This window comes from Zonotrichia albicollis, chromosome 5 (assembly GCF_047830755.1).
Source record: "Zonotrichia albicollis isolate bZonAlb1 chromosome 5, bZonAlb1.hap1, whole genome shotgun sequence".
Taxonomy (NCBI): Eukaryota; Metazoa; Chordata; class Aves; order Passeriformes; family Passerellidae; genus Zonotrichia; species Zonotrichia albicollis.
Window position 1 is genome coordinate 9,665,597 of NC_133823.1, and position 16,803 is coordinate 9,682,399.

Consider the following 16,803-nt stretch of genomic DNA (forward strand, 5'->3'; position numbering starts at 1 on the left):
ATGTGTTAGCAAGCTGCGCACACAATCCCAGTGTTGTGCAGCTTCATTCTCACCTTTCCGAAGCAGCCGCACTCTCCAGCTGCCGGAGGCGAAGAAGCGGCTTCTTCGCGCAAAGGCGATTGTACCGGTCCCAGTGCACTCCAGTGCGGCAGCTTCTGCCGAAATGAGCCCGGGACAGGCGCTTAGCTCCGGGGAACTCCGTATCCTTCGTCTTTAGCGTCTTTTGTAATCTACATCATTGCAGAAAGTTTTTTCACTATGTTAGGCCAGGGGAAACTGTGCCAGCACAGAAAACATCTCCCATCGTGGTTTTCATGTTGCAGAGAGCTCTGCAGAAGTTTATGCAGGAAGAAAAAGAAAGTTATTGAAAACAACTTCCAACCGAATTTTCATGTGTTTGGAAAAGGTAAGAGAGTGGTAAGGTACACTTTTGGATCAGTTTGCAAGCTGCGCATACCATCCCAGTGTTGTGCAGCTTCATTCTCACCTTTCCGAAGCAGCCGCTCTCTCCGGCTCCCGGAGGCGAAGAAGCGGCTTCTTCGCGCAAACGCGATTGTACCCGTCCCAGTGCACAAAGGTGCGGCGGCTTCTGCCGAAATGTGCCCGGGACCGGCGATTAGCTCCGGGGACATCCGTACCTTCTTCTTTCTTGACTTTTCTGGTCTACATCATTGAAAAAACTTTCCCACTATGTTAGGCAAGGAGAAACTGTGCCAGCACAGAAAACATCTCCCGTCCTGTTTTACGTGTTGCAGAGAGCTCTGCAGAAGGTTATGCAGGAAGAAAAAGAAAGTTATTGAAAACAACTTCCAACCGAATTTTCATATGTTTGGAAAAGGTAAGAGAGTGGTAAGGTACACTTTTGGATCAGTTTGCAAGCTGCGCACACAATCCCAGTGTTGTGCAGCTTCATTCTCACCTTTCCGAAGCAGCCGCACTCTCCAGCTGCCGGAGGCGAAGAAGCGGCTTCTTCGCGCAAAGGCGATTGTGCCGGTCCCAGTGCACTCCAGTGCGGCGGCTTCTGCCGAAATGTGCCCGGGACCGGCGCATAGCTCCGGGGAGCTGCGTACCTTCGTCTTTAGCGCCTTTTGTCGTCTACATCATTGCAGAAAAGTTTTTCACTATGTCTGGCAAAGAGAAACTGTGCCAGCACAGAAAACATCTCCCATCGTGTTTTACATGTTGCAGAGAGCTCTGCAGAAGTTTTTGCACGAAGAAAAAGAAAGTTGACCAAAACACCTTCCATTCGAATGTTCATGTGTTTGGAAAAGGTAAGAGAGTGGTAAGGTACTGTTTTCTATCAGTTTGCAAGCTGCGCACACAATCCCTGTGTTGTGCAGCTTCATTCTTCACCTTTCGAAAGTCGCCGCTCTCTCCGGCTCCCCGAGACGAAGAGGCGGCTTCTTCGCGCAATGGCGATTGTGCCGGTCCCAGTGCACTAAGTGGCGGCGGCTTCTGCCGAAATGTTCCCGGGACAGGCGCTTAGCTCCGGGGAGCTACGTATCCTTCGTCTTTCGGGATATTGTGGACCACATCATTACACAAAGGTTTTTCACTATGTCTGGCAAGGAGAAACTGTGCCAGCACAGAAAACATCACCCATCGTGTTTTACATGTTGCAGAGAGCTCTGCAGAGTGTTTTGCAAGAAGAAAAAGAAAGTTGTCCAAAACACTTTCCAATCGAATGTTCATGTGTTTGGAAAAGGTAGGAAAGTGGTGAGGTATGGTTTTCTATCATTTGCAAGCTGCGCACACAATGCCAGTGTTGTGCAGCTTCATTCTCACCTTTCCGAAGCAGCCGCACTCTCCAGCTGCCGGAGGCGAAGAAGCGGCTTCTTCGCGCAAAGGCGATTGTACCGGTCCCAGTGCACTCCAGTGCGGCAGCTTCTGACGAAATGAGCCCGGGACAGGCGCTTAGCTCCGGGGAACTCCGTATCCTTCGTCTTTAGCGTCTTTTGTAATCTACATCATTGCAGAAAGTTTTTTCACTATGTTAGGCCAGGGGAAACTGTGCCAGCACAGAAAACATCTCCCATCGTGGTTTTCATGTTGCAGAGAGCTCTGCAGAAGTTTATGCAGGAAGAAAAAGAAAGTTATTGAAAACAACTTCCAACCGAATTTTCATGTGTTTGGAAAAGGTAAGAGAGTGGTAAGGTACACTTTTGGATCAGTTTGCAAGCTGCGCATACCATCCCAGTGTTGTGCAGCTTCATTCTCACCTTTCCGAAGCGGCCGCTCTCTCCGGCTCCCGGAGGCGAAGAAGCGGCTTCTTCGCGCAAACGCGATTGTACCCGTCCCAGTGCACAAAGGTGCGGCGGCTTCTGCCGAAATGTGCCCGGGACAGGCGATTAGCTCCGGGGACATCCGTACCTTCTTCTTTCTTGACTTTTCTGGTCTACATCATTGAAAAAACTTTCCCACTATGTTAGGCAAGGAGAAACTGTGCCAGCACAGAAAACATCTCCCGTCCTGTTTTACGTGTTGCAGAGAGCTCTGCAGAAGGTTATGCAGGAAGAAAAAGAAAGTTATTGAAAACAACTTCCAACCGAATTTTCATATGTTTGGAAAAGGTAAGAGAGTGGTAAGGTACACTTTTGGATCAGTTTGCAAGCTGCGCACACAATCCCAGTGTTGTGCAGCTTCATTCTCACCTTTCCGAAGCAGCCGCACTCTCCAGCTGCCGGAGGCGAAGAAGCGGCTTCTTCGCGCAAAGGCGATTGTACCGGTCCCAGTGCACAAAGGTGCGGCGGCTTCGGCCGAAATGTGCCCGGGACAGGCGCTTAGCTCCGGGGATCTCCGTATCCTTCGTCTTTAGCGTCTTTTGTAATCTACATCATTGCAGAAAGGTTTTTCACTATGTCTAGCAAGGAGAAACTGTGCCAGCACAGAAAACATCTCCCATCGTGTTTTACATGTTGCAGAGAGCTCTGCAGAGTGTTTTGCAAGAAGAAAAAGAAAGTTGTCCAAAACACCTTCCAATCGAATGTTCATGTGTTTGGAAAAGGTAGGAAAGTGGTGAGGTAGGGTTTACTATCATTTGCAAGCCGCGCACACAATCCCAGTGTTGTGCAGCTTCATTCTTCACCTTTCGAAAGTCGCCGCTCTCTCCGGCTCCCGGAGACGAAGAGGCGGCTTCTTCGCGCAAAGGCGATTGTGCCGGTCCCAGTGCACTAAGTGGCGGCGGCTTCTGCCGAAATGTTCCCGGGACAGGCGCTTAGCTCCGGGGAGCTCCGTATCTTTCGTCTTTCGGGATATTGTGGACCACATCATTACACAAAGTTTTTTCACTATGTCTGGCAAGGAGAAACTGTGCCAGCACAGAAAACATCTCCCATCCTGTTTTACATGTTGCAAAGAGCTCTGCAGGGTGTTTTGCAAGAAGAAAAAGAAAGTTGTCCAAAACACCTTCCAATCGAATGTTCATGTGTTTGGAAAAGGTAAGAGAGTGGTAAGGTACTGTTTTGGATGTGTTTGCAAGCTGCGCATACAATCCCAGTGTTGTGCAGCTTCATTCTCACCTTTCCGAAGCAGCCGCACTCTCCAGCTGCCGGAGGCGAAGAAGCGGCTTCTTCGCGCAAAGGCGATTGTACCGGTCCCAGTGCACTAAGTGGCGGCAGCTTCTGCCGAAATGTGCCCGGGACAGGCGATTAGCTCCGGGGACATCCGTACCTTCTTCTTTCTTGACTTTTCTGGTCTACATCATTGAAAAAACTTTCCCACTATGTTAGGCAAGGAAAAACTGTGCCAGCACAGAAAACATCTCCCATCCTGTTTTACGTGTTGCAGAGAGCTCTGCAGAAGGTTATGCAGGAAGAAAAAGAAAGTTATTGAAAACAACTTCCAACCGAATTTTCATGTGTTTGGAAAATGTAAGAGAGTGGTAAGGTACACTTTTGGATCAGTTTGCAAGCTGCGCACACCATCCCATTGTTGTGCAGCTTCATTCTCACCTTTCCGAAGCTGCCGCACTCTCCAGCTGCCGGAGGCGAAGAAGCGGCTTCTTCGCGCAAAGGCGATTGTGCCGGTCCCAGTGCACTCCAGTGCGGCGGCTTCTGCCGAAATGTGCCCGGGACCGGCGCATAGCTCCGGGGAGCTGCGTACCTTCGTCTTTAGCGCCTTTTGTCGTCTACATCATTGCAGAAAAGTTTTTCACTATGTCTGGCAAAGAGAAACTGTGCCAGCACAGAAAACATCTCCCATCGTGTTTTACATGTTGCAGAGAGCTCTGCAGAAGTTTTTGCACGAAGAAAAAGAAAGTTGACCAAAACACCTTCCATTCGAATGTTCATGTGTTTGGAAAAGGTAAGAGAGTGGTAAGGTACTGTTTTCTATCAGTTTGCAAGCTGCGCACACAATCCCTGTGTTGTGCAGCTTCATTCTTCACCTTTCGAAAGTCGCCGCTCTCTCCGGCTCCCCGAGACGAAGAGGCGGCTTCTTCGCGCAATGGCGATTGTGCCGGTCCCAGTGCACTAAGTGGCGGCGGCTTCTGCCGAAATGTTCCCGGGACAGGCGCTTAGCTCCGGGGAGCTACGTATCCTTCGTCTTTCGGGATATTGTGGACCACATCATTACACAAAGGTTTTTCACTATGTCTGGCAAGGAGAAACTGTGCCAGCACAGAAAACATCACCCATCGTGTTTTACATGTTGCAGAGAGCTCTGCAGAGTGTTTTGCAAGAAGAAAAAGAAAGTTGTCCAAAACACTTTCCAATCGAATGTTCATGTGTTTGGAAAAGGTAGGAAAGTGGTGAGGTATGGTTTTCTATCATTTGCAAGCTGCGCACACAATGCCAGTGTTGTGCAGCTTCATTCTCACCTTTCCGAAGCAGCCGCACTCTCCAGCTGCCGGAGGCGAAGAAGCGGCTTCTTCGCGCAAAGGCGATTGTACCGGTCCCAGTGCACTCCAGTGCGGCAGCTTCTGCCGAAATGAGCCCGGGACAGGCGCTTAGCTCCGGGGAACTCCGTATCCTTCGTCTTTAGCGTCTTTTGTAATCTACATCATTGCAGAAAGTTTTTTCACTATGTTAGGCCAGGGGAAACTGTGCCAGCACAGAAAACATCTCCCATCGTGGTTTTCATGTTGCAGAGAGCTCTGCAGAAGTTTATGCAGGAAGAAAAAGAAAGTTATTGAAAACAACTTCCAACCGAATTTTCATGTGTTTGGAAAAGGTAAGAGAGTGGTAAGGTACACTTTTGGATCAGTTTGCAAGCTGCGCATACCATCCCAGTGTTGTGCAGCTTCATTCTCACCTTTCCGAAGCAGCCGCTCTCTCCGGCTCCCGGAGGCGAAGAAGCGGCTTCTTCGCGCAAACGCGATTGTACCCGTCCCAGTGCACAAAGGTGCGGCGGCTTCTGCCGAAATGTGCCCGGGACAGGCGATTAGCTCCGGGGACATCCGTACCTTCTTCTTTCTTGACTTTTCTGGTCTACATCATTGAAAAAACTTTCCCACTATGTTAGGCAAGGAGAAACTGTGCCAGCACAGAAAACATCTCCCGTCCTGTTTTACGTGTTGCAGAGAGCTCTGCAGAAGGTTATGCAGGAAGAAAAAGAAAGTTATTGAAAACAACTTCCAACCGAATTTTCATATGTTTGGAAAAGGTAAGAGAGTGGTAAGGTACACTTTTGGATCAGTTTGCAAGCTGCGCACACAATCCCAGTGTTGTGCAGCTTCATTCTCACCTTTCCGAAGCAGCCGCACTCTCCAGCTGCCGGAGGCGAAGAAGCGGCTTCTTCGCGCAAAGGCGATTGTACCGGTCCCAGTGCACAAAGGTGCGGCGGCTTCGGCCGAAATGTGCCCGGGACAGGCGCTTAGCTCCGGGGATCTCCGTATCCTTCGTCTTTAGCGTCTTTTGTAATCTACATCATTGCAGAAAGGTTTTTCACTATGTCTAGCAAGGAGAAACTGTGCCAGCACAGAAAACATCTCCCATCGTGTTTTACATGTTGCAGAGAGCTCTGCAGAGTGTTTTGCAAGAAGAAAAAGAAAGTTGTCCAAAACACCTTCCAATCGAATGTTCATGTGTTTGGAAAAGGTAGGAAAGTGGTGAGGTAGGGTTTACTATCATTTGCAAGCCGCGCACACAATCCCAGTGTTGTGCAGCTTCATTCTTCACCTTTCGAAAGTCGCCGCTCTCTCCGGCTCCCGGAGACGAAGAGGCGGCTTCTTCGCGCAAAGGCGATTGTGCCGGTCCCAGTGCACTAAGTGGCGGCGGCTTCTGCCGAAATGTTCCCGGGACAGGCGCTTAGCTCCGGGGAGCTCCGTATCCTTCGTCTTTCGGGATATTGTGGACCACATCATTACACAAAGTTTTTTCACTATGTCTGGCAAGGAGAAACTGTGCCAGCACAGAAAACATCTCCCATCCTGTTTTACATGTTGCAAAGAGCTCTGCAGGGTGTTTTGCAAGAAGAAAAAGAAAGTTGTCCAAAACACCTTCCAATCGAATGTTCATGTGTTTGGAAAAGGTAGGAAAGTGGTGAGGTACGGTTTTCTATCATTTGCAAGCCGCGCACACAATCCCAGTGTTGTGCAGCTTCATTCTTCACCTTTCGAAAGCCGCCGCTCTCTCCGGCTCCCGGAGACGAAGAGGCGGCTTCTCCGCGCAAACGCGATTGTACCCGTCCCAGTGCACTCCAGTGCGGCAGCTTCTGCCGAAATGTGCCCGGGACAGGCGATTAGCTCCGGGGACATCCGTACCTTCTTCTTTCTTGACTTTTCTGGTCTACATCATTGCAAAAAACTTTCCCACTATGTTAGGCAAGGAGAAACTGTGCCAGCACAGAAAACATCTCCCATCCTGTTTTACGTGTTGCAGAGAGCTCTGCAGAAGGTTATGCAGGAAGAAAAAGAAAGTTATTGAAAACAACTTCCAACCGAATTTTCATGTGTTTGGAAAAGGTAAGAGAGTGGTAAGGTACACTTTTGGATCAGTTTGCAAGCTGCGCACACAATCCCATTGTTGTGCAGCTTCATTCTCACCTTTCCGAAGCAGCCGCACTCTCCAGCTGCCTGAGGCGAAGAAGCAGCTTCTTCGCGCAAAGGCGATTGTACCGGTCCCAGTGCACTCCAGTGCGGCGGCTTCTGCCGAAATGTGCCCGGGACCGGCGCATAGCTCCGGGGAGCTGCGTACCTTCGTCTTTACCGGCTTTTGTGCTCTACATCATTGCAGAAAAGTTTTTCACTATGTCTGGCAAAGAGAAACTGTGCCAGCACAGAAAACATCTCCCATCGTGTTTTACATGTTGCAGAGAGCTCTGCAGAAGTTTTTGCACGAAGAAAAAGAAAGTTGTCCAAAACACCTTCCAATCGAATGTTCATGTGTTTGGAAAAGGTAAGAGAGTGGTAAGGTACTGTTTTCTATCAGTTTGCAAGCTGCGCACACAATGCCAGTGTTGTGCAGCTTCATTCTTCACCTTTCGAAAGTCGCCGCTCTCTCCGGCTCCCGGAGACGAAGAGGCGGCTTCTTCGCGCAATGGCGATTGTGCCGGTCCCAGTGCACTAAGTGGCGGCGGCTTCTGCCGAAATGTTCCCGGGACAGGCGCTTAGCTCCGGGAAGCTACGTATCCTTCGTCTTTCAAGATATTGTGGACCACATCATTACACAATGGTTTTTCACTATGTCTGGCAAGGAGAAACTGTGCCAGCACAGAAAACATCACCCATCGTGTTTTACATGTTGCAGAGAGCTCTGCAGAGTGTTTTGCACGAAGAAAAAGAAAGTTGTCCAAAACACCTTCCAATCGAATGTTCATGTGTTTGGAAAAGGTAGGAAAGTGGTGAGGTACGGTTTTCTATCATTTGCAAGCCGCGCACACAATCCCTGTGTTGTGCAGCTTCATTCTTCACCTTTCGAAAGTCGCCGCTCTCTCCGGCTCCCGGAGACGAAGAGGCGGCTTCTTCGCGCAAACGCGATTGTACCCGTCCCAGTGCACTCCAGTGCGGCAGCTTCTGCCGAAATGTTCCCGGGACAGGCGATTAGCTCCGGGGAACTCCGTACATTCTTCTTTCTTGACTTTTCTGGTCTACATCATTGCAAAAAACTTTCCCACTATGTTAGGCAAGGAGAAACTGTGCCAGCACAGAAAACATCTCCCATCGTGGTTTTCATGTTGCAGAGAGCTTTGCAGAAGTTTATGCAGGAAGAAAAAGAAAGTTATTGAAAACAACTTCCAACCGAATTTTCAAGTGTTTGGAAAATGTAGGAGAGTTGTAAAGTACACTTTTGGGTCAGTTTGCAAGCTGCGCACACAATCCCAGTGTTGTGCAGCTTCATTCTCACCTTTCCGAAGCAGCCGCACTCTCCAGCTGCCGGAGGCTAAGAAGCGGCGTCGTCGCGCAAAGGCGATTGTACCGGTCCCAGTGCACAAAGGTGCGGCGGCTTCGGCCGAAATGTGCCCGGGACAGGCGCTTAGCTCCGGGGAGCTCCGTATCCTTCTTCTTTCGGGATTTTGTGGTCTACATCATTACACAAAGTTTTTTCACTCTGTTAGGCAAGGAGAAACTGTGCCAGCACAGAAAACATCTCCCATCGTGTTTTACATGTTGCAGAGAGCTCTGCAGAGTGTTTTGCAAGAAGAAAAAGAATGTTGTCCAAAACACCTTCCAATCGAATGTTCATGTGTTTGGTAAAGGTAGGAAAGTAGTGAGGTACGGTTTTCTATCAGTTTGCAAGCTGCGCACACAATCCCATTGTTGTGCAGCTTCATTCTCACCTTTCCGAAGCAGCCGCACTCTCCAGTTGCCGGAGGTTAAGAAGCGGCTTCTTCGCGCAAAGGCGATTGTACCGGTCCCAGTGCACTCCAGTGCGGCGGCTACTGCAGAAATATGCCCGGGACCGGGGCATAGCTCCGGGGAGCTGCGTACCTTCGTCTTTATCGCCTTTTGTGGTCTACATCATTGCAGAACGGTTTTTCACTATGTCTGGCAAAGAGAAACTGTGCCAGCACAGAAAACATCTCCCATCGTGTTTTACATGTTGCAGAGAGCTCTGCAAAAGTTTTTGCACGAAGAAAAAGAAAGTTGTCCAAAACACCTTCCAATCGAATGTTCATGTGTTTGGAAAAGGTAAGAGAGTGGTAAGGTACTGTTTTCTATCAGTTTGCAAGCTGCGCACACAATCCCTGTGTTGTGCAGCTTCATTCTTCACCTTTCGAAAGTCGCCGCTCTCTCCGGCTCCCGGAGACGAAGAGGCGGCTTCTTCGCGCAATGGCGATTGTGCCGGTCCCAGTGCACTAAGTGGCGGCGGCTTCTGCCGAAATGTTCCCGGGACAGGCGCTTAGCTCCGGGGAGCTACGTATCCTTCGTCTTTCGGGATATTGTGGACCACATCATTACACAAAGGTTTTTCACTATGTCTGGCAAGGAGAAACTGTGCCAGCACAGAAAACATCTCCCATCGTGTTTTACATGTTGCAGAGAGCTGTGCAGAGTGTTTTGCAAGAAGAAAAAGAAAGTTGTCCAAAACACCTTCCAATCGAATGTTCATGTGTTTGGAAAAGGTAGGAAAGTGGTGAGGTACGGTTTACTATGATTTGCAAGCCGCGCACACAATCCCTGTGTTGTGCAGCTTCATTCTTCACCTTTCGAAAGTCGCCGCTCTCTCCGGCTCCCGGAGACGAAGAGGCGGCTTCTTCGCGCAAAGGCGATTGTGCCGGTCCCAGAGCACTAAGTGGCGGCGGCTTCTGCCGAAATGTTCCCGGGACAGGCGCTTAGCTCCGGGGAGCTCCGTACATTCTTCTTTCTTGACTTTTGTAATCTACATCATTGCAGAAAGGTTTTTCATTATGTTCGGCCAAGAGAAACTGTGCCAGCACAGAAAACATCTCCCATCGTGTTTTACATGTTGCAGAGAGCTCTGCAGAGTGTTTTGCAAGAAGAAAAAGAATGTTGTCCAAAACACCTTCCAATCGAATGTTCATGTGTTTGGTAAAGGTAGGAAAGTAGTGAGGTACGGTTTTCTATCAGTTTGCAAGCTGCGCACACAATCCCATTGTTGTGCAGCTTCATTCTCACCTTTCCGAAGCAGCCGCACTCTCCAGCTGCCGGAGGCGAAGAAGCGGCTTCTTCGCGCAAAGGCGATTGTGCCGGTCCCAGTGCACTCCAGTGCGGCGGCTACTGCCGAAATATGCCCGGGACCGGGGCATAGCTCCGGGGAGCTGCGTACCTTCGTCTTTAGCGCCTTTTGTGGTCTACATCATTGCAGAAAGGTTTTTCACTATGTCTGGCAAAGAGAAACTGTGCCAGCACAGAAAACATCTCCCATCGTGTTTTACATGTTGCAGACAGCTCTGCAAAAGTTTTTGCACGAAGAAAAAGAAAGTTGTCCAAAACACCTTCCAATCGAATGTTCATGTGTTTGGAAAAGGTAAGAGAGTGGTAAGGTACTGTTTTCTATCAGTTTGCAAGCTGCGCACACAATGCCAGTGTTGTGCAGCTTCATTCTTCACCTTTCGAAAGTCGCCGCTCTCTCCGGCTCCCGGAGACGAAGAGGCGGCTTCTTCGCGCAAAGGCGATTGTGCCGGTCCCAGTGCACTAAGTGGCGGCGGCTTCTGCCGAAATGTTCCCGGGACAGGCGCTTAGCTCCGGGGAGCTCCGTACATTCTTCTTTCTTGACTTTTGCAATCTACATCATTGCAGAAAGGTTTTTCATTATGTTCGGCCAAGAGAAACTGTGCCAGCACAGAAAACATCTCCAATCGTGTTTTACATGTTGCAGAGAGCTCTGCAGAAGGTTATGCAGGAAGAAAAAGAAAGTTATTGAAAACAACTTCCAACCGAATTTTCATGTGTTTGGAAAAGGTAAGAGAGTGGTAAGGTACACTTTTGGATCAGTTTGCAAGCTGCGCACACCATCCCATTGTTGTGCAGCTTCATTCTCACCTTTCCGAAGCTGCCGCACTCTCCAGCTGCCGGAGGCGAAGAAGCGGCTTCTTCGCGCAAAGGCGATTGTACCGGTCCCAGTGCACTCCAGTGCGGCAGCTTCTGCCGAAAAGTGCCCGCGACCGGCGATTAACTCCGGGGAGCTCCGTATCCTTCTTCTTTCTTGACTTTTGTGGTCTACATCATTGCAAAAAACTTTCCCACTATGTTAGGCAAGGAGAAACTGTGCCAGCACAGAAAACATCTCCCATCGTGGTTTTCATGTTGCAGAGAGCTCTGCAGAAGGTTATGCAGGAAGAAAAAGAAAGTTATTGAAAACAACTTCCAACCGAATTTTCATGTGTTTGGAAAATGTAAGACAGTGGTAAGGTACACTTTTCGATCAGTTTGCAAGCTGCGCACACCATCCCAGTGTTGTGCAGCTTCATTCTCACCTTTCCGAAGCAGCCGCACCCTCCAGCTGCCGGAGGCGAGGAAGCGGCTTCTTCCCGCAAAGGCGATTGTGCCGGTCCCAGTGCACAAAGGTGCGGCGGCTTCTGCCGAAATGTGCCCGGGACCGGCGCATAGGTCCGGGGAGCTGCGTAGCTTCGTCTTTACCGTCTTTTGTGGTCTACATCATTGCAGAAAGGTGTTTCACTATGTCTGGCATGGAGAAACTGTGCCAGCACAGAAAACAACTCCCATCGTGTTTTACATGTTGCAGAGAGCTCTGCAGAGTGTTTTGCAAGAAGAAAAAGAAAGTTGTCCAAAACACCTTCCAATCGAATGTTCAAGTGTTTGGAAAAGGTAAGAGAGTGGTAAGGTACTGTTTTCTATCAGTTTGCAAGCTGCGCACACAATGCCAGTGTTGTGCAGCTTCATTCTTCACCTTTCGAAAGTCGCCGCTCTCTCCGGCTCCCGGAGACGAAGAGGCGGCTTCTTCGCGCAATGGCGATTGTGCCGGTCCCAGTGCACTAAGTGGCGGCGGCTTCTGCCGAAATGTTCCCGGGACAGGCGCTTAGCTCCGGGGAGCTACGTATCCTTCGTCTTTCGGGATATTGTGGACCACATCATTACACAAAGGTTTTTCACTATGTCTGGCAAGGAGAAACTGTGCCAGCACAGAAAACATCTCCCATCGTGTTTTACATGTTGCAGAGAGCTGTGCAGAGTGTTTTGCAAGAAGAAAAAGAAAGTTGTCCAAAACACCTTCCAATCGAATGTTCATGTGTTTGGAAAAGGTAGGAAAGTGGTGAGGTACGGTTTATTATGATTTGCAAGCCGCGCACACAATCCCTGTGTTGTGCAGCTTCATTCTTCACCTTTCGAAAGTCGCCGCTCTCTCCGGCTCCCGGAGACGAAGAGGCGGCTTCTTCGCGCAAAGGCGATTGTGCCGGTCCCAGTGCACTAAGTGGCGGCGGCTTCTGCCGAAATGTTCCCGGGACAGGCGCTTAGCTCCGGCGAGCTACGTATCCTTCGTCTTTCAAGATATTGTGGACCACATCATTACACAAAGTTTTTTCACTATGTCTGGCAAGGAGAAACTGTGCCAGCACAGAAAACATCTCCCATCCTGTTTTACATGTTGCAGAGAGCTCTGCAGGGTGTTTTGCAAGAAGAAAAAGAAAGTTGTCCAAAACACTTTCCAATCGAATGTTCATGTGTTTGGAAAAGGTAAGAGAGTGGTAAGGTACTGTTTTGAATGTGTTAGCAAGCTGCGCACACAATGCCAGTGTTGTGCAGCTTCATTCTCACCTTTCCGAAGCAGCCGCACTCTCCAGCTGCCGGAGGCGAAGAAGCGGCTTCTTCGCGCAAAGGCGATTGTACCGGTCCCAGTGAACTCCAGTGCGGCAGCTTCTGCCGAAATGAGCCCGGGACAGGCGCTTAGCTCCGGGGAACTCCGTATCCTTCGTCTTTAGCGTCTTTTGTAATCTACATCATTGCAGAAAGTTTTTTCACTATGTTAGGCCAGGGGAAACTGTGCCAGCACAGAAAACATCTCCCATCGTGGTTTTCATGTTGCAGAGAGCTCTGCAGAAGTTTATGCAGGAAGAAAAAGAAAGTTATTGAAAACAACTTCCAACCGAATTTTCATGTGTTTGGAAAAGGTAAGAGAGTGGTAAGGTACACTTTTGGATCAGTTTGCAAGCTGAGCATACCATCCCAGTGTTGTGCAGCTTCATTCTCACCTTTCCGAAGCAGCCGCTCTCTCCGGCTCCCGGAGGCGAAGAAGCGGCTTCTTCGCGCAAACGCGATTGTACCCGTCCCAGTGCACAAAGGTGCGGCGGCTTCTGCCGAAATGTGCCCGGGACAGGCGATTAGCTCCGGGGACATCCGTACCTTCTTCTTTCTTGACTTTTCTGGTCTACATCATTGAAAAAACTTTCCCACTATGTTAGGCAAGGAGAAACTGTGCCAGCACAGAAAACATCTCCCGTCCTGTTTTACGTGTTGCAGAGAGCTCTGCAGAAGGTTATGCAGGAAGAAAAAGAAAGTTATTGAAAACAACTTCCAACCGAATTTTCATATGTTTGGAAAAGGTAAGAGAGTGGTAAGGTACACTTTTGGATCAGTTTGCAAGCTGCGCACACAATCCCAGTGTTGTGCAGCTTCATTCTCACCTTTCCGAAGCAGCCGCACTCTCCAGCTGCCGGAGGCGAAGAAGCGGCTTCTTCGCGCAAAGGCGATTGTGCCGGTCCCAGTGCACTCCAGTGCGGCGGCTTCTGCCGAAATGTGCCCGGGACCGGCGCATAGCTCCGGGGAGCTGCGTACCTTCGTCTTTAGCGCCTTTTGTCGTCTACATCATTGCAGAAAAGTTTTTCACTATGTCTGGCAAAGAGAAACTGTGCCAGCACAGAAAACATCTCCCATCGTGTTTTACATGTTGCAGAGAGCTCTGCAGAAGTTTTTGCACGAAGAAAAAGAAAGTTGACCAAAACACCTTCCATTCGAATGTTCATGTGTTTGGAAAAGGTAAGAGAGTGGTAAGGTACTGTTTTCTATCAGTTTGCAAGCTGCGCACACAATCCCTGTGTTGTGCAGCTTCATTCTTCACCTTTCGAAAGTCGCCGCTCTCTCCGGCTCCCCGAGACGAAGAGGCGGCTTCTTCGCGCAATGGCGATTGTGCCGGTCCCAGTGCACTAAGTGGCGGCGGCTTCTGCCGAAATGTTCCCGGGACAGGCGCTTAGCTCCGGGGAGCTACGTATCCTTCGTCTTTCGGGATATTGTGGACCACATCATTACACAAAGGTTTTTCACTATGTCTGGCAAGGAGAAACTGTGCCAGCACAGAAAACATCACCCATCGTGTTTTACATGTTGCAGAGAGCTCTGCAGAGTGTTTTGCAAGAAGAAAAAGAAAGTTGTCCAAAACACCTTCCAATCGAATGTTCATGTGTTTGGAAAAGGTAGGAAAGTGGTGAGGTACGGTTTTCTATCATTTGCAAGCCGCGCACACAATCCCAGTGTTGTGCAGCTTCATTCTTCACCTTTCGAAAGCCGCCGCTCTCTCCGGCTCCCGGAGACGAAGAGGCGGCTTCTTCGCGCAAACGCGATTGTACCCGTCCCAGTGCACTCCAGTGCGGCAGCTTCTGCCGAAATGTGCCCGGGACAGGCGATTAGCTCCGGGGACATCCGTACCTTCTTCTTTCTTGACTTTTCTGGTCTACATCATTGCAAAAAACTTTCCCACTATGTTAGGCAAGGAGAAACTGTGCCAGCACAGAAAACATCTCCCATCCTGTTTTACGTGTTGCAGAGAGCTCTTCAGAAGGTTATGCAGGAAGAAAAGGAAAGTTATTGAAAACAACTTCCAACCGAATTTTCATGTGTTTGGAAAAGGTAAGAGAGTGGTAAGTTACACTTTTGGATCAGTTTGCAAGCTGCGCACACCATCCCATTGTTGTGCAGCTTCATTCTCACCTTTCCGAAGCAGCCGCACTCTCCAGCTGCCTGAGGCGAAGAAGCAGCTTCTTCGCGCAAAGGCGATTGTACCGGTCCCAGTGCACTCCAGTGCGGCGGCTTCTGCCGAAATGTGCCCGGGACCGGCGCATAGCTCCGGGGAGCTGCGTACCTTCGTCTTTACCGGCTTTTGTGCTCTACATCATTGCAGAAAAGTTTTTCACTATGTCTGGCAAAGAGAAACTGTGCCAGCACAGAAAACATCTCCCATCGTGTTTTACATGTTGCAGAGAGCTCTGCAGAAGTTTTTGCACGAAGAAAAAGAAAGTTGTCCAAAACACCTTCCAATCGAATGTTCATGTGTTTGGAAAAGGTAAGAGAGTGGTAAGGTACTGTTTTCTATCAGTTTGCAAGCTGCGCACACAATGCCAGTGTTGTGCAGCTTCATTCTTCACCTTTCGAAAGTCGCCGCTCTCTCCGGCTCCCGGAGACGAAGAGGCGGCTTCTTCGCGCAATGGCGATTGTGCCGGTCCCAGTGCACTAAGTGGCGGCGGCTTCTGCCGAAATGTTCCCGGGACAGGCGCTTAGCTCCGGGAAGCTACGTATCCTTCGTCTTTCAAGATATTGTGGACCACATCATTACACAATGGTTTTTCACTATGTCTGGCAAGGAGAAACTGTGCCAGCACAGAAAACATCACCCATCGTGTTTTACATGTTGCAGAGAGCTCTGCAGAGTGTTTTGCACGAAGAAAAAGAAAGTTGTCCAAAACACCTTCCAATCGAATGTTCATGTGTTTGGAAAAGGTAGGAAAGTGGTGAGGTACGGTTTTCTATCATTTGCAAGCCGCGCACACAATCCCAGTGTTGTGCAGCTTCATTCTTCACCTTTCGAAAGTCGCCGCTCTCTCCGGCTCCCGGAGACGAAGAGGCGGCTTCTTCGCGCAAACGCGATTGTACCCGTCCCAGTGCACTCCAGTGCGGCAGCTTCTGCCGAAATGTTCCCGGGACAGGCGATTAGCTCCGGGGAACTCCGTACATTCTTCTTTCTTGACTTTTCTGGTCTACATCATTGCAAAAAACTTTCCCACTATGTTAGGCAAGGAGAAACTGTGCCAGCACAGAAAACATCTCCCATCGTGGTTTTCATGTTGCAGAGAGCTTTGCAGAAGTTTATGCAGGAAGAAAAAGAAAGTTATTGAAAACAACTTCCAACCGAATTTCAAGTGTTTGGAAAATGTAGGAGAGTTGTAAAGTACACTTTTGGGTCAGTTTGCAAGCTGCGCACACAATCCCAGTGTTGTGCAGCTTCATTCTCACCTTTCCGAAGCAGCCGCACTCTCCAGCTGCCGGAGGCTAAGAAGCGGCGTCGTCGCGCAAAGGCGATTGTACCGGTCCCAGTGCACAAAGGTGCGGCGGCTTCGGCCGAAATGTGCCCGGGACAGGCGCTTAGCTCCGGGGAGCTCCGTATCCTTCTTCTTTCGGGATTTTGTGGTCTACATCATTACACAAAGTTTTTTCACTCTGTTAGGCAAGGAGAAACTGTGCCAGCACAGAAAACATCTCCCATCGTGTTTTACATGTTGCAGAGAGCTCTGCAGAGTGTTTTGCAAGAAGAAAAAGAATGTTGTCCAAAACACCTTCCAATCGAATGTTCATGTGTTTGGTAAAGGTAGGAAAGTAGTGAGGTACGGTTTTCTATCAGTTTGCAAGCTGCGCACACAATCCCATTGTTGTGCAGCTTCATTCTCACCTTTCCGAAGCAGCCGCACTCTCCAGTTGCCGGAGGTTAAGAAGCGGCTTCTTCGCGCAAAGGCGATTGTACCGGTCCCAGTGCACTCCAGTGCGGCGGCTACTGCAGAAATATGCCCGGGACCGGGGCATAGCTCCGGGGAGCTGCGTACCTTCGTCTTTATCGCCTTTTGTGGTCTACATCATTGCAGAACGGTTTTTCACTATGTCTGGCAAAGAGAAACTGTGCCAGCACAGAAAACATCTCCCATCGTGTTTTACATGTTGCAGAGAGCTCTGCAAAAGTTTTT